This window comes from Symphalangus syndactylus, chromosome 3 (assembly GCF_028878055.3).
Source record: "Symphalangus syndactylus isolate Jambi chromosome 3, NHGRI_mSymSyn1-v2.1_pri, whole genome shotgun sequence".
NCBI lineage: Eukaryota > Metazoa > Chordata > Mammalia > Primates > Hylobatidae > Symphalangus > Symphalangus syndactylus.
Window position 1 is genome coordinate 84,926,641 of NC_072425.2, and position 12,571 is coordinate 84,939,211.

Here is a 12,571-nt window from a genome sequence, read left to right on the forward strand (position 1 = left end):
ACACTGTTATAAAGAAATACCCAAGACTGGGCAATTTATAAAGGAAAAAGTTTTGACTCACAGTTTCATATGCCTGGGGAGGCCTCAGAAAACTTACAAACATGGCAGAAGGTGAAGCAGGCACATCTTACGTGGCAGCAGGCAAGACAGCATGTGTCAGCACAAGAAAAACTACCATTTATAAAACAGTCAGATCTCATGAGAATTCACTCACTATCACGAGAACAGCATGGGGGAAACTGCCCCCATAATCCAGTCACTTCCCAACAGGTCTCTCCCTAAACACCTGGGGATTACAATTCAAGATGAGATTTGAATGGGGACACAAAGCCTAACCCTATCACTTAGCAAAAGAAAAGCTATCTAAAGAATAAAGAAATTAACAGAAAGCACTCATTTATTATGGAGCCATGAGAAAATAAGATCAACTGAGGTAGAATTTAGTAATATCCCCTCCGTAGTTCTGCCCTAGAGAAAAGAAACTACTCCCAACAAGTGAAAGAATGTGGCCCTGAGTCAGATGCAGTCCCAGAGTGGAGGAAGGGTCATTCATTTATTATCAACGGGTGTCACTTTTTACCAAGGTTTTCGACTCATTGCCAATATTTAGCTGATGGTAGTCTCACTGTCTTTGGAACTTTAATTCAGGGAGGAGTGTGCCCTTAAGATTGCTCAGAACATTGTGATCTAGATGACTTTCTGTTTTCTAGATGACTTTCTCAGTTTTCACTGAGAAATAACGAATTAACTCAGTGCTCTTTATGACAGTCGGGTTACTGCAAAGCCACCTATCAGAAACAAGCCCTCATGGGATTCTGACATCATGGATCTCTTGCACCTACGAAGCTGAGGACTGGACATCTGAGGGGAGTGACAGCTCTGAGATAACTCTGCCTTTTTTTGCTCTGTCCAAGGGCCACAGCATTTTTAAAAATAACAGCCATGCTGTCCTCCCTTCAAAATGCAACTTCCCTCACACAGACGCAGAGTGTAGAGTAGGTTGAGTCAGGTGCTAAAACAGAGAAACTGAAAATCTACAATATGGAACCAGGAAAAGGGAGGATCCAATCCAATGCAAGCACTGGGAAGAGATAGCATGACTTGTGAGGTTAGGAAGGGCTCTTAGAAAATCTTGGAAGGAGATAACATTAGTGATAAGCCTTTAAAGATGAATGGGCTTTTGCTGTGCTGGGAAGAAACAACTTTTCATTTTTCTGACTGTGTGGGATTTAAGCAGTGAGAGGAAGCAGAGTTACTGAGCACATGTACAGTGAATTGGGAAAGGGCACTACATGATATTATGCCCCTGCCTCCCAGACCTGGGGATCCAGCCTAAGATATAGAGACGAACATGAGGTGTAGCTACAGAAAGGCACTTACAAATCTAAAAATAAAATTCAATATTTAAATAGATTGCAATCTACTATGTGAGAACCCCTGAATTTAAAAGGATATACTGAACTTCTCTCAAAGGGGGCATCAGTTGCAATGATGTGCTTTTGCTACTGCAAGACTTTCCAAAACACAGCTTGATATTTTGAGAATTTTACACCCAACAGTGGTCAAGAATATTAGTCCCGGAGGGGAGTTTTTATACAGGACAATTTTATCTTTGTAAAAACTACTCTCATATATAGTTCTATCAACATGTACTCCAATTGGATATTATACTCATTAAAATATGTTTAGCAAAGGAAAAGAATATGCTGTACCATTAATATTTTATATCTTTAATTGATAGCATTCTTAAACTTGCATCCCCAGGGTAAGTGTTCATCAAGAGAATGAGATGACAAGCAGTAGACTGGGAGAAATATTTACAAAAGACACATCAGATAAATGACTGTTATCTAAAATATACGAAGAACACTTAAAAATTAATAATAAAAACACAAACAACCGAATTTAAAAATGGGCCAAAAATTTTAATAGACATGTCACCAAAGAAAATATACAAATGGCAAATAAGAAGATAAGAATGTTCCACACTATATGTCTTCAGGGAAATGCAAATTAAAATGACAATAAGACCCTACTACACACCTATTAGAATGGCCAACATCCAAAACACAGACAACACTAAATGCTGGCAAGGATGTGGAGCAACAGAAAGTCTCATTCATTGCTGGTGGGAATACAAAATGGTACAGCCATTGTGGCAAGCAGTTTGATGATTTCTTGCAAAATTAAATATGTTCTTACCATAGATTCGGCAATTGCACTTCTTGGTATTTACCAAAAGGAGTTGAAAACATGCCTGCACAAAAAACCTGCACATGAATGTTTATGAAACATTTATAATTGCTAAAATTTGGAGGCTTAAAACAACTACCATTATAATTTCTCATGCTGTCATATCTCTATGGGTCCACTGGGCACTCCTGCAGGGACCCAGCTCATACATGCATCCGTGGTCAGCTGGAAGACTGGCTGTAGGAAAGGCAGTCTAGGAAAGGCTTGCCTGGGAAGACAGCACTGCTCCTTATGATGCTCATCTTTCTAGAAGAAAATTCTGGACTTATGGTAGTGTCTGGGTTCCAAGATCAAGAATGGAAACATAAAAGGAACTGGCTTACTATCACTTCAACCACATTCTGTTACCCAAGATAAGTCACAAGACAAGTACAGATCCAAGAATGAGAAAATATACTCTACTTCTTGATGTGAGGAGCTGCAGAGTTATATTACAAAAAGTGTGAATACCAGAAGGCGGTAGAATTTTCATAAATCTACCACAAACATAAATATTATCCAGGAGTAGGTGTCTAGGAACATCATAAGTAACCAAATATGATGAGTCCTTAGTGTCCCAAATGTACAACATGCATTTTCTTACACATCTAAAAGGATTAGAAACTCAGTAACAGGTCAACTTTCACCTAAATCACCCAAAGATACAATTTTATCACTCAGTAGAATGATATATCCATTTTCAGAAACTAAAGCTACTGTCTGTCATCCAGAACTCTCCTTTCCTGCCACTGAACTGTCTGGGAATCCAAATCAGACAGTTGTAAATAAGCAGAATATTAGAACCGAAAGTGATTAGTCTCAGGTGAGATTGTTTTCTACCATACTGAAGCCTGATGAAATACTCTACCCCACTGCTTGTCTTGTGATAAGAATGCCATGTCTCACTGTCTTTCTCTCACTCCCTTTATGCCCTAAAAGATATAATTACACTAAGGATCTTCAGATGAAGAATTCATCCTGGATTATCTGGTCCCAAATCCAGCTACAATAATCCTTATAAGAATAAGGCACTCCAGCCTGGGCGACAGAGCGAGACTCCGTCTCAAAAAAAAATAAAGAAGAAGGAAGAAGGAGATTAGACACAGAGAAGAGAAGGAGACAATGTGACTATGAAGGTGGAGATTGGTGTGATGTTGTCAGAAGTCAAGAAATCAAGAAACACAACAGCCACCAAAAGCTGGAAGGATAAAAGCAGATCTTCCCCTAGAGCCTTCAGAAGAAACATGGCCTTGGCAACACCTTAATTTTGGACTTCTGGACAACAGAACTGTGAGAGAATAAATTCTTATTGTTTTAAGCCACCCAGTGTGTGGTAATTTGTTACAACCATCTCAGGAAACCCAGGAAACAGAGTATAAAATAATTTCTTTTTTAAAATAGTGGCTAAAGATTTGGGCCTGCAAAATTCATCAGAGCATCACTGCAACCCTGGCCTGAGAAGGTATCTTAAAAGCTAAGTATCTAATAATAAAGCACTTTTTAACTTTGATTATTCCACCCATTTGAATAGAATCCAGACAGTTTTGTTTCATATCACATGCTATTCCATACATGGAAAAATTCCCATTATGTATTAAATGAAAAGAAAGCAAGCCAAAACCAGTGTCTACTTTACAAACCCGATTTTTAAAAATATATAATTATATTTAAGTATGTATGTATAAAAGAGAGCATACAACAGTTTAATGATTAAAATATTCACAGTTGTTTTATTTTTCATTATCATTTACAAAAACTCCAAAATTAAAAGCAATAATAATACTTAGCAGTAACAACTTGAAATTTTGTTCCATCGTAACTTGTCTTTCAATGTAACAATACACGAATTCTGATGCAGACTAAGGTGTAAACATTGTTTTATTTCCTTGAAAATTCAAAAACTGTTGCAGATCTTGAGTGCTATAGATTGTTCATTCTCAATAACATGGTTTCTATATATAAAGCTAAAGAAGTAGATGTAAAGCTCATATTTATTAGACAATTGCAAATTATGCCTTCTATCTCAAAGTAGGAAGACTTGACCAAATATTTAGAGCTAATATTTAAGTTATTCTGAATGCCAAGCTAGAAGTTGATAAAACTATGCATTTATCAATTTCCTTGTTACAGAACTGGCAAATTAATTACATGCCTCATCTATTGTGTATAAAGTAATACTCCTGGTATTTTTTCTTAATTTGATGAAATATGTACATATATAAATTCATCTGACAAATATATGTATCTCATCAGCTGAAGAAAAATATAAACATGTAAATATATATACACACACAGACACATATATATACACATACACACACATGATACAGATATATCATGTTAGAAGGGCTAAAGCATCAACTTATACACAGCAGTTCATAAATATCCCTTTTCCAATGTGTCCTTCATTCTCAATAGCCAAATATATAAGATCATTCTGCTAAAATAAATTTTCTATTAAAGATATCAACACATTTAATTAAAAGTATATCTGATATATAAAGCAAAAGTTCTCCCAACAAGTGTCTACAATTTTGGGTGTAGATGCAAGCAGCAGAAAGATTTTGCTGTCTCAGTAATATACCTTAGCCCATTTTTCTTCTTTTGAATCAATGCCTAGCATGTTTATAGACTCATCTTGGTGCCATGGGCTGAGCACTTTTATACTTTTATACTCAAGCATGGTTCTAACTCTCTATTAAAAAATACAGCTATGTCTTGTAATAAATATGGCACTAATTTTAATCTATCCTAAACAAAAATATATGCAAACTTTACCTCTCTTTGGATAATGTTCAGTCCCTTGCAACAGTAAGAAAATACATTGTTTATCAAGTATTGGTAAGCATATAAAACAATATGAACACTTAAGCAACCCTAATTAATGTGGGAATTGGTGTTTAATAAACAATTTGGGGAACAATTTGGCATTACACAGTAAAGTTGGACATGCGTATACCTAGCGACCCAGAAATTCTGCTTCTGGCTACAGAAAGCCACAGACCCTGGAAAAACCATCACGTGTGCCCCAGGGATGTGTACAGGAATGTTTCTAGTGGTCACAGTTGCGTCGTTGTAAAACTAGAATCCTAGAAACAGCTCAAATGTTCAGCAACTGTAAAATGAACAAATAAAGCGTGTTATATTCATTCAGTGAAATGTATACAATAGAATTTTAACAAGTTATTCAATGGAACTTTGTATACTTATATAATGGCTTCAGTAAAATGAATTAAATCAAACTACATGTCAGCATAGATAAATCTGAGAAGCATCATGTTGAATGAAAAAAAAAGCAAATTGCAAAGTACATATTATATTTCCATTCTTCTGAAGGTCAGAAATCACACCTAAACAACATATTGTCTATGGCTGCCTACCTTTCTGGTGAACTGATAAAGAAAAGCAAATTAACGAATACATAAAATTCTACACAATAGTTACTCAGAAGGGGAGAGAATGATTGAAGGAGCCTGTGGAGGGTTTCAAAAGTACTGGGTGGTGTGTATATTGGTGTTAGTTGTATAGTGGTATTCTCGAAACTCTATGTTATATACACTTTATGCTGAGCAGCAGTCCCCAGCCTTTTTGGCATGAGGGACTGATTTCGTGGAAGACCATTTTTTCCACAGATGGACAAGGTGGAGGGGAGTAGGATGGTGGGGAGTGGTTTCAGGATGAAATTGTTCAACTTGAAAGCATCAGGCTTTAGTTAGATTCTCATAAGAAGTGCGCAGGCGTGCTGCGGCCTGTCCTCACCCCGCCCCAGGCTCTCTTCCACTTCCGGTCGGCGGCGGCTTAGCCGGTGTTACCTGTTACTCGCCTCGGACCCGCCGGGTCTGTGAAAGGCTGAGTGGCCCCCAGGTCTGGATGTTGGGAGGAGTCACCTTCATGTTTCGTGGCAGATGAAAGCTTAAGGCCTCCTTAGGAGTTGGGTATTGACCTTTGCTCTTTGAGGCGGTTTTTAGCCTTTGATTTTTCTTCTGGCCGTTCCCCCGACGGGCCTATTCCAACCCAGTTTCTGTTTGGAAAGAGGCTGTCGCCTCTGGTGGAGAGGAAGAGAAAAGCAGCCCGCATTGAGGAATCTTTCAGGGCTCTCGGTTGTAGCAGAGCCTACCTAATTACCCTTCATAATTAGAATTGTCTTCTCTACTACGGAGTGTTATAGACCCTCTTTCCACAGGAGGGGAAAAAAGAAAGAAGCCGGAATCCCCGTGCCATCCTATGTCTTTGCATTATTGCCTCACTACCACATTTGATCTTCAGAAGAAAACCTGGTATATTGTTCATAATGAAGATTAAGGATAGATGGAATCAACAGAAAATTAATTTAACAGGAGTGAAAAAACTGTTATGTCCCCCCAACCCCACCAAAAAAAGAAAAAAAAAAAGAATCGTATGTTGGTCATGTTGAAAACTGCAGTATTAACCTGAACAGAGTAGAGGTAACTATTACAAAATTTAATTGACAACATTTAAAACTACACGGTAATTTTTTTCTTTTTTACTAAAAATCGATCAGAGAATCAAAAAAAAAAAAAAAAAAAAAAGTACACAACCTAGAGTCCTCCCATGAGGGATCCTAGATCACCAGTTCCTAACAGACCATGGACCAATACCAGTCTGTGGCCCAGAGATAGGGAACACCTGATACAGTGAGTGTGTTTTGCAGTGACAAAAAATTTGAAAAGTAAACATTGTTCTATTTGATGTTGCTTTGAATAATCTAAGAAGGGAAAGATAAGAAGTGTAGCTTTTCTCTGGCTTGCTAGGAATTAACACTATTCACAGAAGTAGAAGTTGTAAAATACCTCATGAATTTAACATAAATTCTCAATTCACCTTTTTTTGAAAGGTCTTCGAATATCAGAAATTGGTCACATTTTCATGCTAAATATCCTCCCCAGTTTTCTGAAGTCTTTCCCTTATTTCCAAGATCCCCAAGCCCCAGAGGCAGCTGCTTGAGTTGTAGCTTAACCTATATTTAGTAATAATGGTGTGGACTTTTATTTTAAACAATGTTTCTTTCAGTCTAAAACAACCCAACTGCAATCAAAATTGGCTCATAATTATATGAGGAAAATGTGATATGGCATTACTTTCATAGTTCTTGTGGGCTTATTAAATAATAAATATCATACTTTATGTCTATTGTTGTGATTCTGCCTTCCGAAGTCTTTTTACCATCAGGAAATGACTTCCGCAGAGAGCATATCTAATTCATACTTTTGTGTGTATTTTTTACCACTCTTGAAATCCTGAGAATGTATATTAAAGGTGCCCTTTTTCTAAAAGCCATAATCTTCATAGAGTTCATATATAACATGGATGTGATCGATTTTATGAATTTATAAACACTTTATAGACTTAACTGTTAGAATTTTGAGTTTCATGTTAGAAGTTCTAAAAGCCATAATTTTAAAAACTTTTACACATCAAGATCAGTCTTTCTGTCGCATTAAAAAGTTATAGTAAATAAAGCTAAAAATGCAGAAATAGCTTTTTCCTCTCTGGGTTGATATTAAAAGACATTATTGCTTTCTCTCAGGATTATTTTAGTGTCTTAATTATAGTAAATTAGAATAATTAGAGAGAAATTATGTGAACCCTACCATTCCCCCAAAGCCTTTATCCTGCCTTTTAGTCAGATAATGAATGTTAATATAAATAATTGATACATTCTGAGTGCTTCCAAGTCTTCACACCTTACGTTTTTCTTTTAAATTTTACTCCTGATAGGTGAATCATGTCAGGCAGTATTTCTTTGGTCTGAAGGGTACTAATTAAGCTTTTGGTGAACATTCTTGCAAATAAAACAAAGCAATTCCATTATAATAGAAAGGCATATGCATTTATTTTTATTTTTTTAATCTTCATGGACTCAGATACATGCAAGGTCTGTTCAACAAATATAGCCAAAGCATTTTTTTCTGTTTGTTTTCATGAACATATTGTTTAATGCTTTAAGTTTTTATAAAATGTGTTCTGTTACACTTTAGACATGAAGGTGTAGTCAGATAAAACAATTTGAAACATATTCCAGTGGGCAAAATATTACATGCAGACTGAATATTAATATTTAACACTTCCAAGGACATGAGGAGTGCATACCGGTGCCGGGCTCTGTGCTGGGCACTGGCAATTCAGCGGCGTTTTGTACATATATCACCATTGCCACTGTAAAGTTTGTAAGAAGTCACAATGTGATGCACCTTACCAAAAGGGAAATATGATGCTATAGTAGGACGTGACAAAGGGACTGCTCTGGTCTGAAAAGCCCAAGGAGACCTTGCTGGGGAAGCTATAACTCAGGGAGAGACCAATAGAGACACAAGCTGAGGCTGTAGAAGAGACTTCCTGACGGAGGAGACAACATGGGCAATCATGTGGCATAGACAGGTCATGTTTGGCTCCAGGGATGAAGAGAGCTCCAGGGTGGCTGGAATATAGAGTGAGGTGTGTGTAGGAGTGAGATTAGTCTGAAGAGGAAGCCAGGGGCCAGCAGGTACCTTTTAGGGAAAAAAAAAATGTTCATTCTTGAGAGAATTCAAAATTCTAATGAAAGCAAACTTGAAGCACATTGCTGCACCTAGCACACTTAGCTTTGGGGGAAAGAAACATTGGCAAATATCTTTCACATGATAACTTACCCACCAGTAGCACCCATCTTCTCTCCACATGCACATCCCAAGGTAATAACGTAAGTGTTCAAATATGAGTTTGCTAATGTATGTGGCCATTGGCACTGGAAATTTGCGTCAGCTGGGTAATCCTCAGTTTCCTAATCTGTAAATCTGATGTGAATGTATCTACCTCAGAGAGTTGTTGGAAAAATTGAATGAGGTGATTCATGCAAAGGCCCCAGTCCGTGGTGGATGACTGGCACAGAGTATATTATGCCCTCAATCAATTATTCTTCCTCTTAGCCTCCCTCACACTCTCTCATGGATGTGCAAGATGCCAGAAGTGTGTCGTGTGAGGCCATGGTCACTTACCTCTGATCTAGTCAGACACTAGCCCGGAGCCAACAACCAGCCCTTTCTACTGTCCTTGTCTCTTCTTAAAGCATTTAACGCATTGGATGGTTCATGCTATTGGCATGAGAAGATACCATTTTCTTCCATCCAGCAATTGAATCCACGTCCCACATCTGTTATCAGCAAAGCAAAATGTAGTAAAAATACAAAGTAAATAATTCAGCTGCTGCTTTTTGTTCTGATTTTGATTGTGTAATTAGAATGACCACATAATTTGTCATTCAAGTAAGGACACTTTTGAGAGTAAAAAGGGAACACTATAAATAATTATTCCAAGACAATAGGGGAAAACTTAAATATATGGTCCTGCTCATTATAATACACATCACAGATATAAAAAAGAAATGATTGTAAGACACATCATCTGTACCAATCAATTGTGGCCAAGAGAGGAGAGAAGTGAGTATTAAAATGCCAGTGAGTTAACGCTTTCCAAATTTTCCTGTAGCTATCATTAATAATTAGAAAAAAAGTTAAAGAATATCGTATGTATGTAAATCTAAAACTAATTTATACTATGGTCTTATATTTTTATTAGTCTGATCTAAAAGAATACATTTTACCTTACAACTTCAAATTGATATTAGTAACAACTATAAGTTCTGTGAGTTGTTAGGTCCTACTAACAGATGTTAGTGAATGTTGTTGTGATTGCTGCCCTTTTAACAGTATTTTTTTAAAAGAATGCTCATATCTTATTCATCTGTAGGATATTTATTTCTATAAAATATATAATGAATTTTGGCATTGCATGCTCTTTTTAAATGACGGTGTTAAATGCCAGTTTCTTCATTCAACAAATGTTTATTGGGCAATATGAGGAGAACTGTGTTAAGTATTGAATGAGCAAAACACTCAGACTATGCCCTCAGTAAAACTCTGACTTCTTGTGGCACACAGAGAAGTGGCTGATTTATTGCAGTGCAGTTTGATAACAACTGTGATAGTGAAGTACGAGAGCTCTGAGAAAGTATTTGTAGAGTGTCCCTGAGGAGCCACATCATCATCAGGGCAATAGGATAGCTATTCTCTGACTAAAAACATGAGTAAGATTTAGCTTTGCAAAATGGAGTGGACAAAAATGATGCTGCGAGCAGATGGAGTAGCATGTGCACAGGTGTAGAGAGGGCACAGGATGCTACAGGATCCAACAGAGAAGAAAGCATCGGATTCTGGAGGATGCTGGGATTGAGTGCTGTTTTTCATCTGGAAGAAGGAGGACCCTGAGCCCTCCAACTTCTGGTCCAGATACCCTGATGTCAGCATTCCAAAGTTTGGGAAGACAATCCTATTCTTTGCGTTGTGGCTCTAAAACTCTACAATAAAAATGGCACATTTTAAAGGAAATGGACAAACGTTACCTAAAGTATTAGGGAAATTTTTTAAAGGTATAATTAAAACATCAATCAAAGACAAATTGGAAAGCACTTGGAGAGAAACTGTCTGATTTAATTGGTGATGTTCAGGTTGAATTAATTAATGAAAACAGAGCTTGTCTAAAAGCCTAGAACTGTATGACCGTGAGAAGTGTTTACCTTATAAATATTTTGTCTGCTGTAAAACAGTGTTTTTAAGGCATAATGCTTTGCTATATGTCTGAATAAACAAAGGTTAATTTGTTCCCTATACACATTGTATTTAACAGAATAAATGTAATACTAAAATACAAAAAACTTCTTCTGTAATTATCCTTGTCTCTCACAAGAATTCAAGTAGATTCTCATGGATAAACAGCATTGACTAAATTTCACAAGATAATTGGCATGGGATAGGCCCAAACTAGTCAGTCTCTTCTGGCCTCTTCTGAGTCTCATTTTTCTTATCAATAAAATGAAAAATTTAAACTTAATGATATTTACCTTTCTTCTACCTTCAGAATTCTAAACCATAGGAGTTAAATGGAGAAGAAAGAGAATGAAACTTTTTTATTACAAATAAATTTGAATTAAAACCCTAAATGAACAGATAACAAGATACAACCAGTAATTTTACTTTCTGATTCATTTTTGTATCAAATTTATTAGTTTATGTAACTAACATCTATTGAACACTTGCTATATGCCAGTCACTGTCTTAGATAGTAGAAATATAATGAAAACCAAAATAATTGTATTCCTATGCCTCATGAAGTTTGTAGTGTACAGGGATAGATATATTTGAAATAAATAAACACAGGAATGCAGAGATTATGTGTTATAATGGAAAAGTAAAGGATTTGGAGAGACCTGATTTTGACTGGATGAGAAGAAAAGGTCGGGGAGGTAGATGGCCCCAGGACTGAGCACATTCCCTGGGACAAGAAAGAACAGGGAGCTTATCAGAAACTGGAAGAAGTTTGCTGTGGCTAGAGCTGCATGAGGAGGGGACAGCACTGTGAGATGAGGCTGGGGAAGTTGGCAGGGACCACATCACACAGACCTGTGCATTTGCCCTCCTCTATGCAATGAGACTTTGCTCAAGAGTATTAAGCAAGGGAATTCCATGATGATCTTTTGCATTAAAATAATCACTTTGGGTCTGGAGTGAAGAAAATGTTGGTGACAGGTAAAGCAGAAATAAGCAGAATCTTTAAAAGACTCTTCCAGGATTCTAGGTGGGAGCTTACGGTGACTTGTCAGGAAGGTTGGCAGTACGGATGGCGGAAAGCGGGAGCTTTGAAATCAATCATAGCAAAAGGGACACTAAGACAATTGTGTAAATAAAATGATCTTCAGTAGTCTTTGTGGTCTTAAAAAAATGAGATTGTCTCTCTCATCTCTCTTTCCTATTTTTAAAGGCTTTCCAAGAAAAGTAGAAATTGCCTTTGCATTTTTCCCCTAGATAGAGAAAAGCAGTGACGCACACACTTTACCAAGTCTCTCAATCTCTCTTTCTCTCTTTTGGTCCCTCTCATAATTACAAAATACCAAAAGACTATTTTCATCTGCTACAAAACATCTTCACAGACTTATATTAAAAACTATTGGTATTTACATTTGCAAGGAATGAAAATTCTTTATGTCTCTGCAGTATTTTTAACCTTAACACTTTAGTGGATTCTGTTAGTAAAATATCTGATACCATTTATTTTTTAATTTTACTAGCATCGATGGGTAATCACTAACTGTCTGTTGGTGAGATTGCCAAAGACCTTCACTTAGAAATCAATCACTCCACCACAGGGCTGTGAAGACACAACACACGGCCCACTCTTTCTGGAAAAAGATTTAGGCATTCCTTGCATTTTTCCACTCAATATATACAGGGGAAATATTTTGCCAGATTACTACCCAAAAATTAGCTTAAACATGCATATGTTCAAT

At 36.8% G+C, this 12,571-nt stretch overlaps 1 long non-coding RNA gene across 2 annotated transcripts in view; it reads left to right on the plus strand.

The window, feature by feature from the left end:
* LOC129479381 (uncharacterized) overlaps positions 1-12,571 on the plus strand; it is a 288,512-nt gene that overhangs the window by 242,281 nt on the left and 33,660 nt on the right. The window lies entirely within an intron of this gene.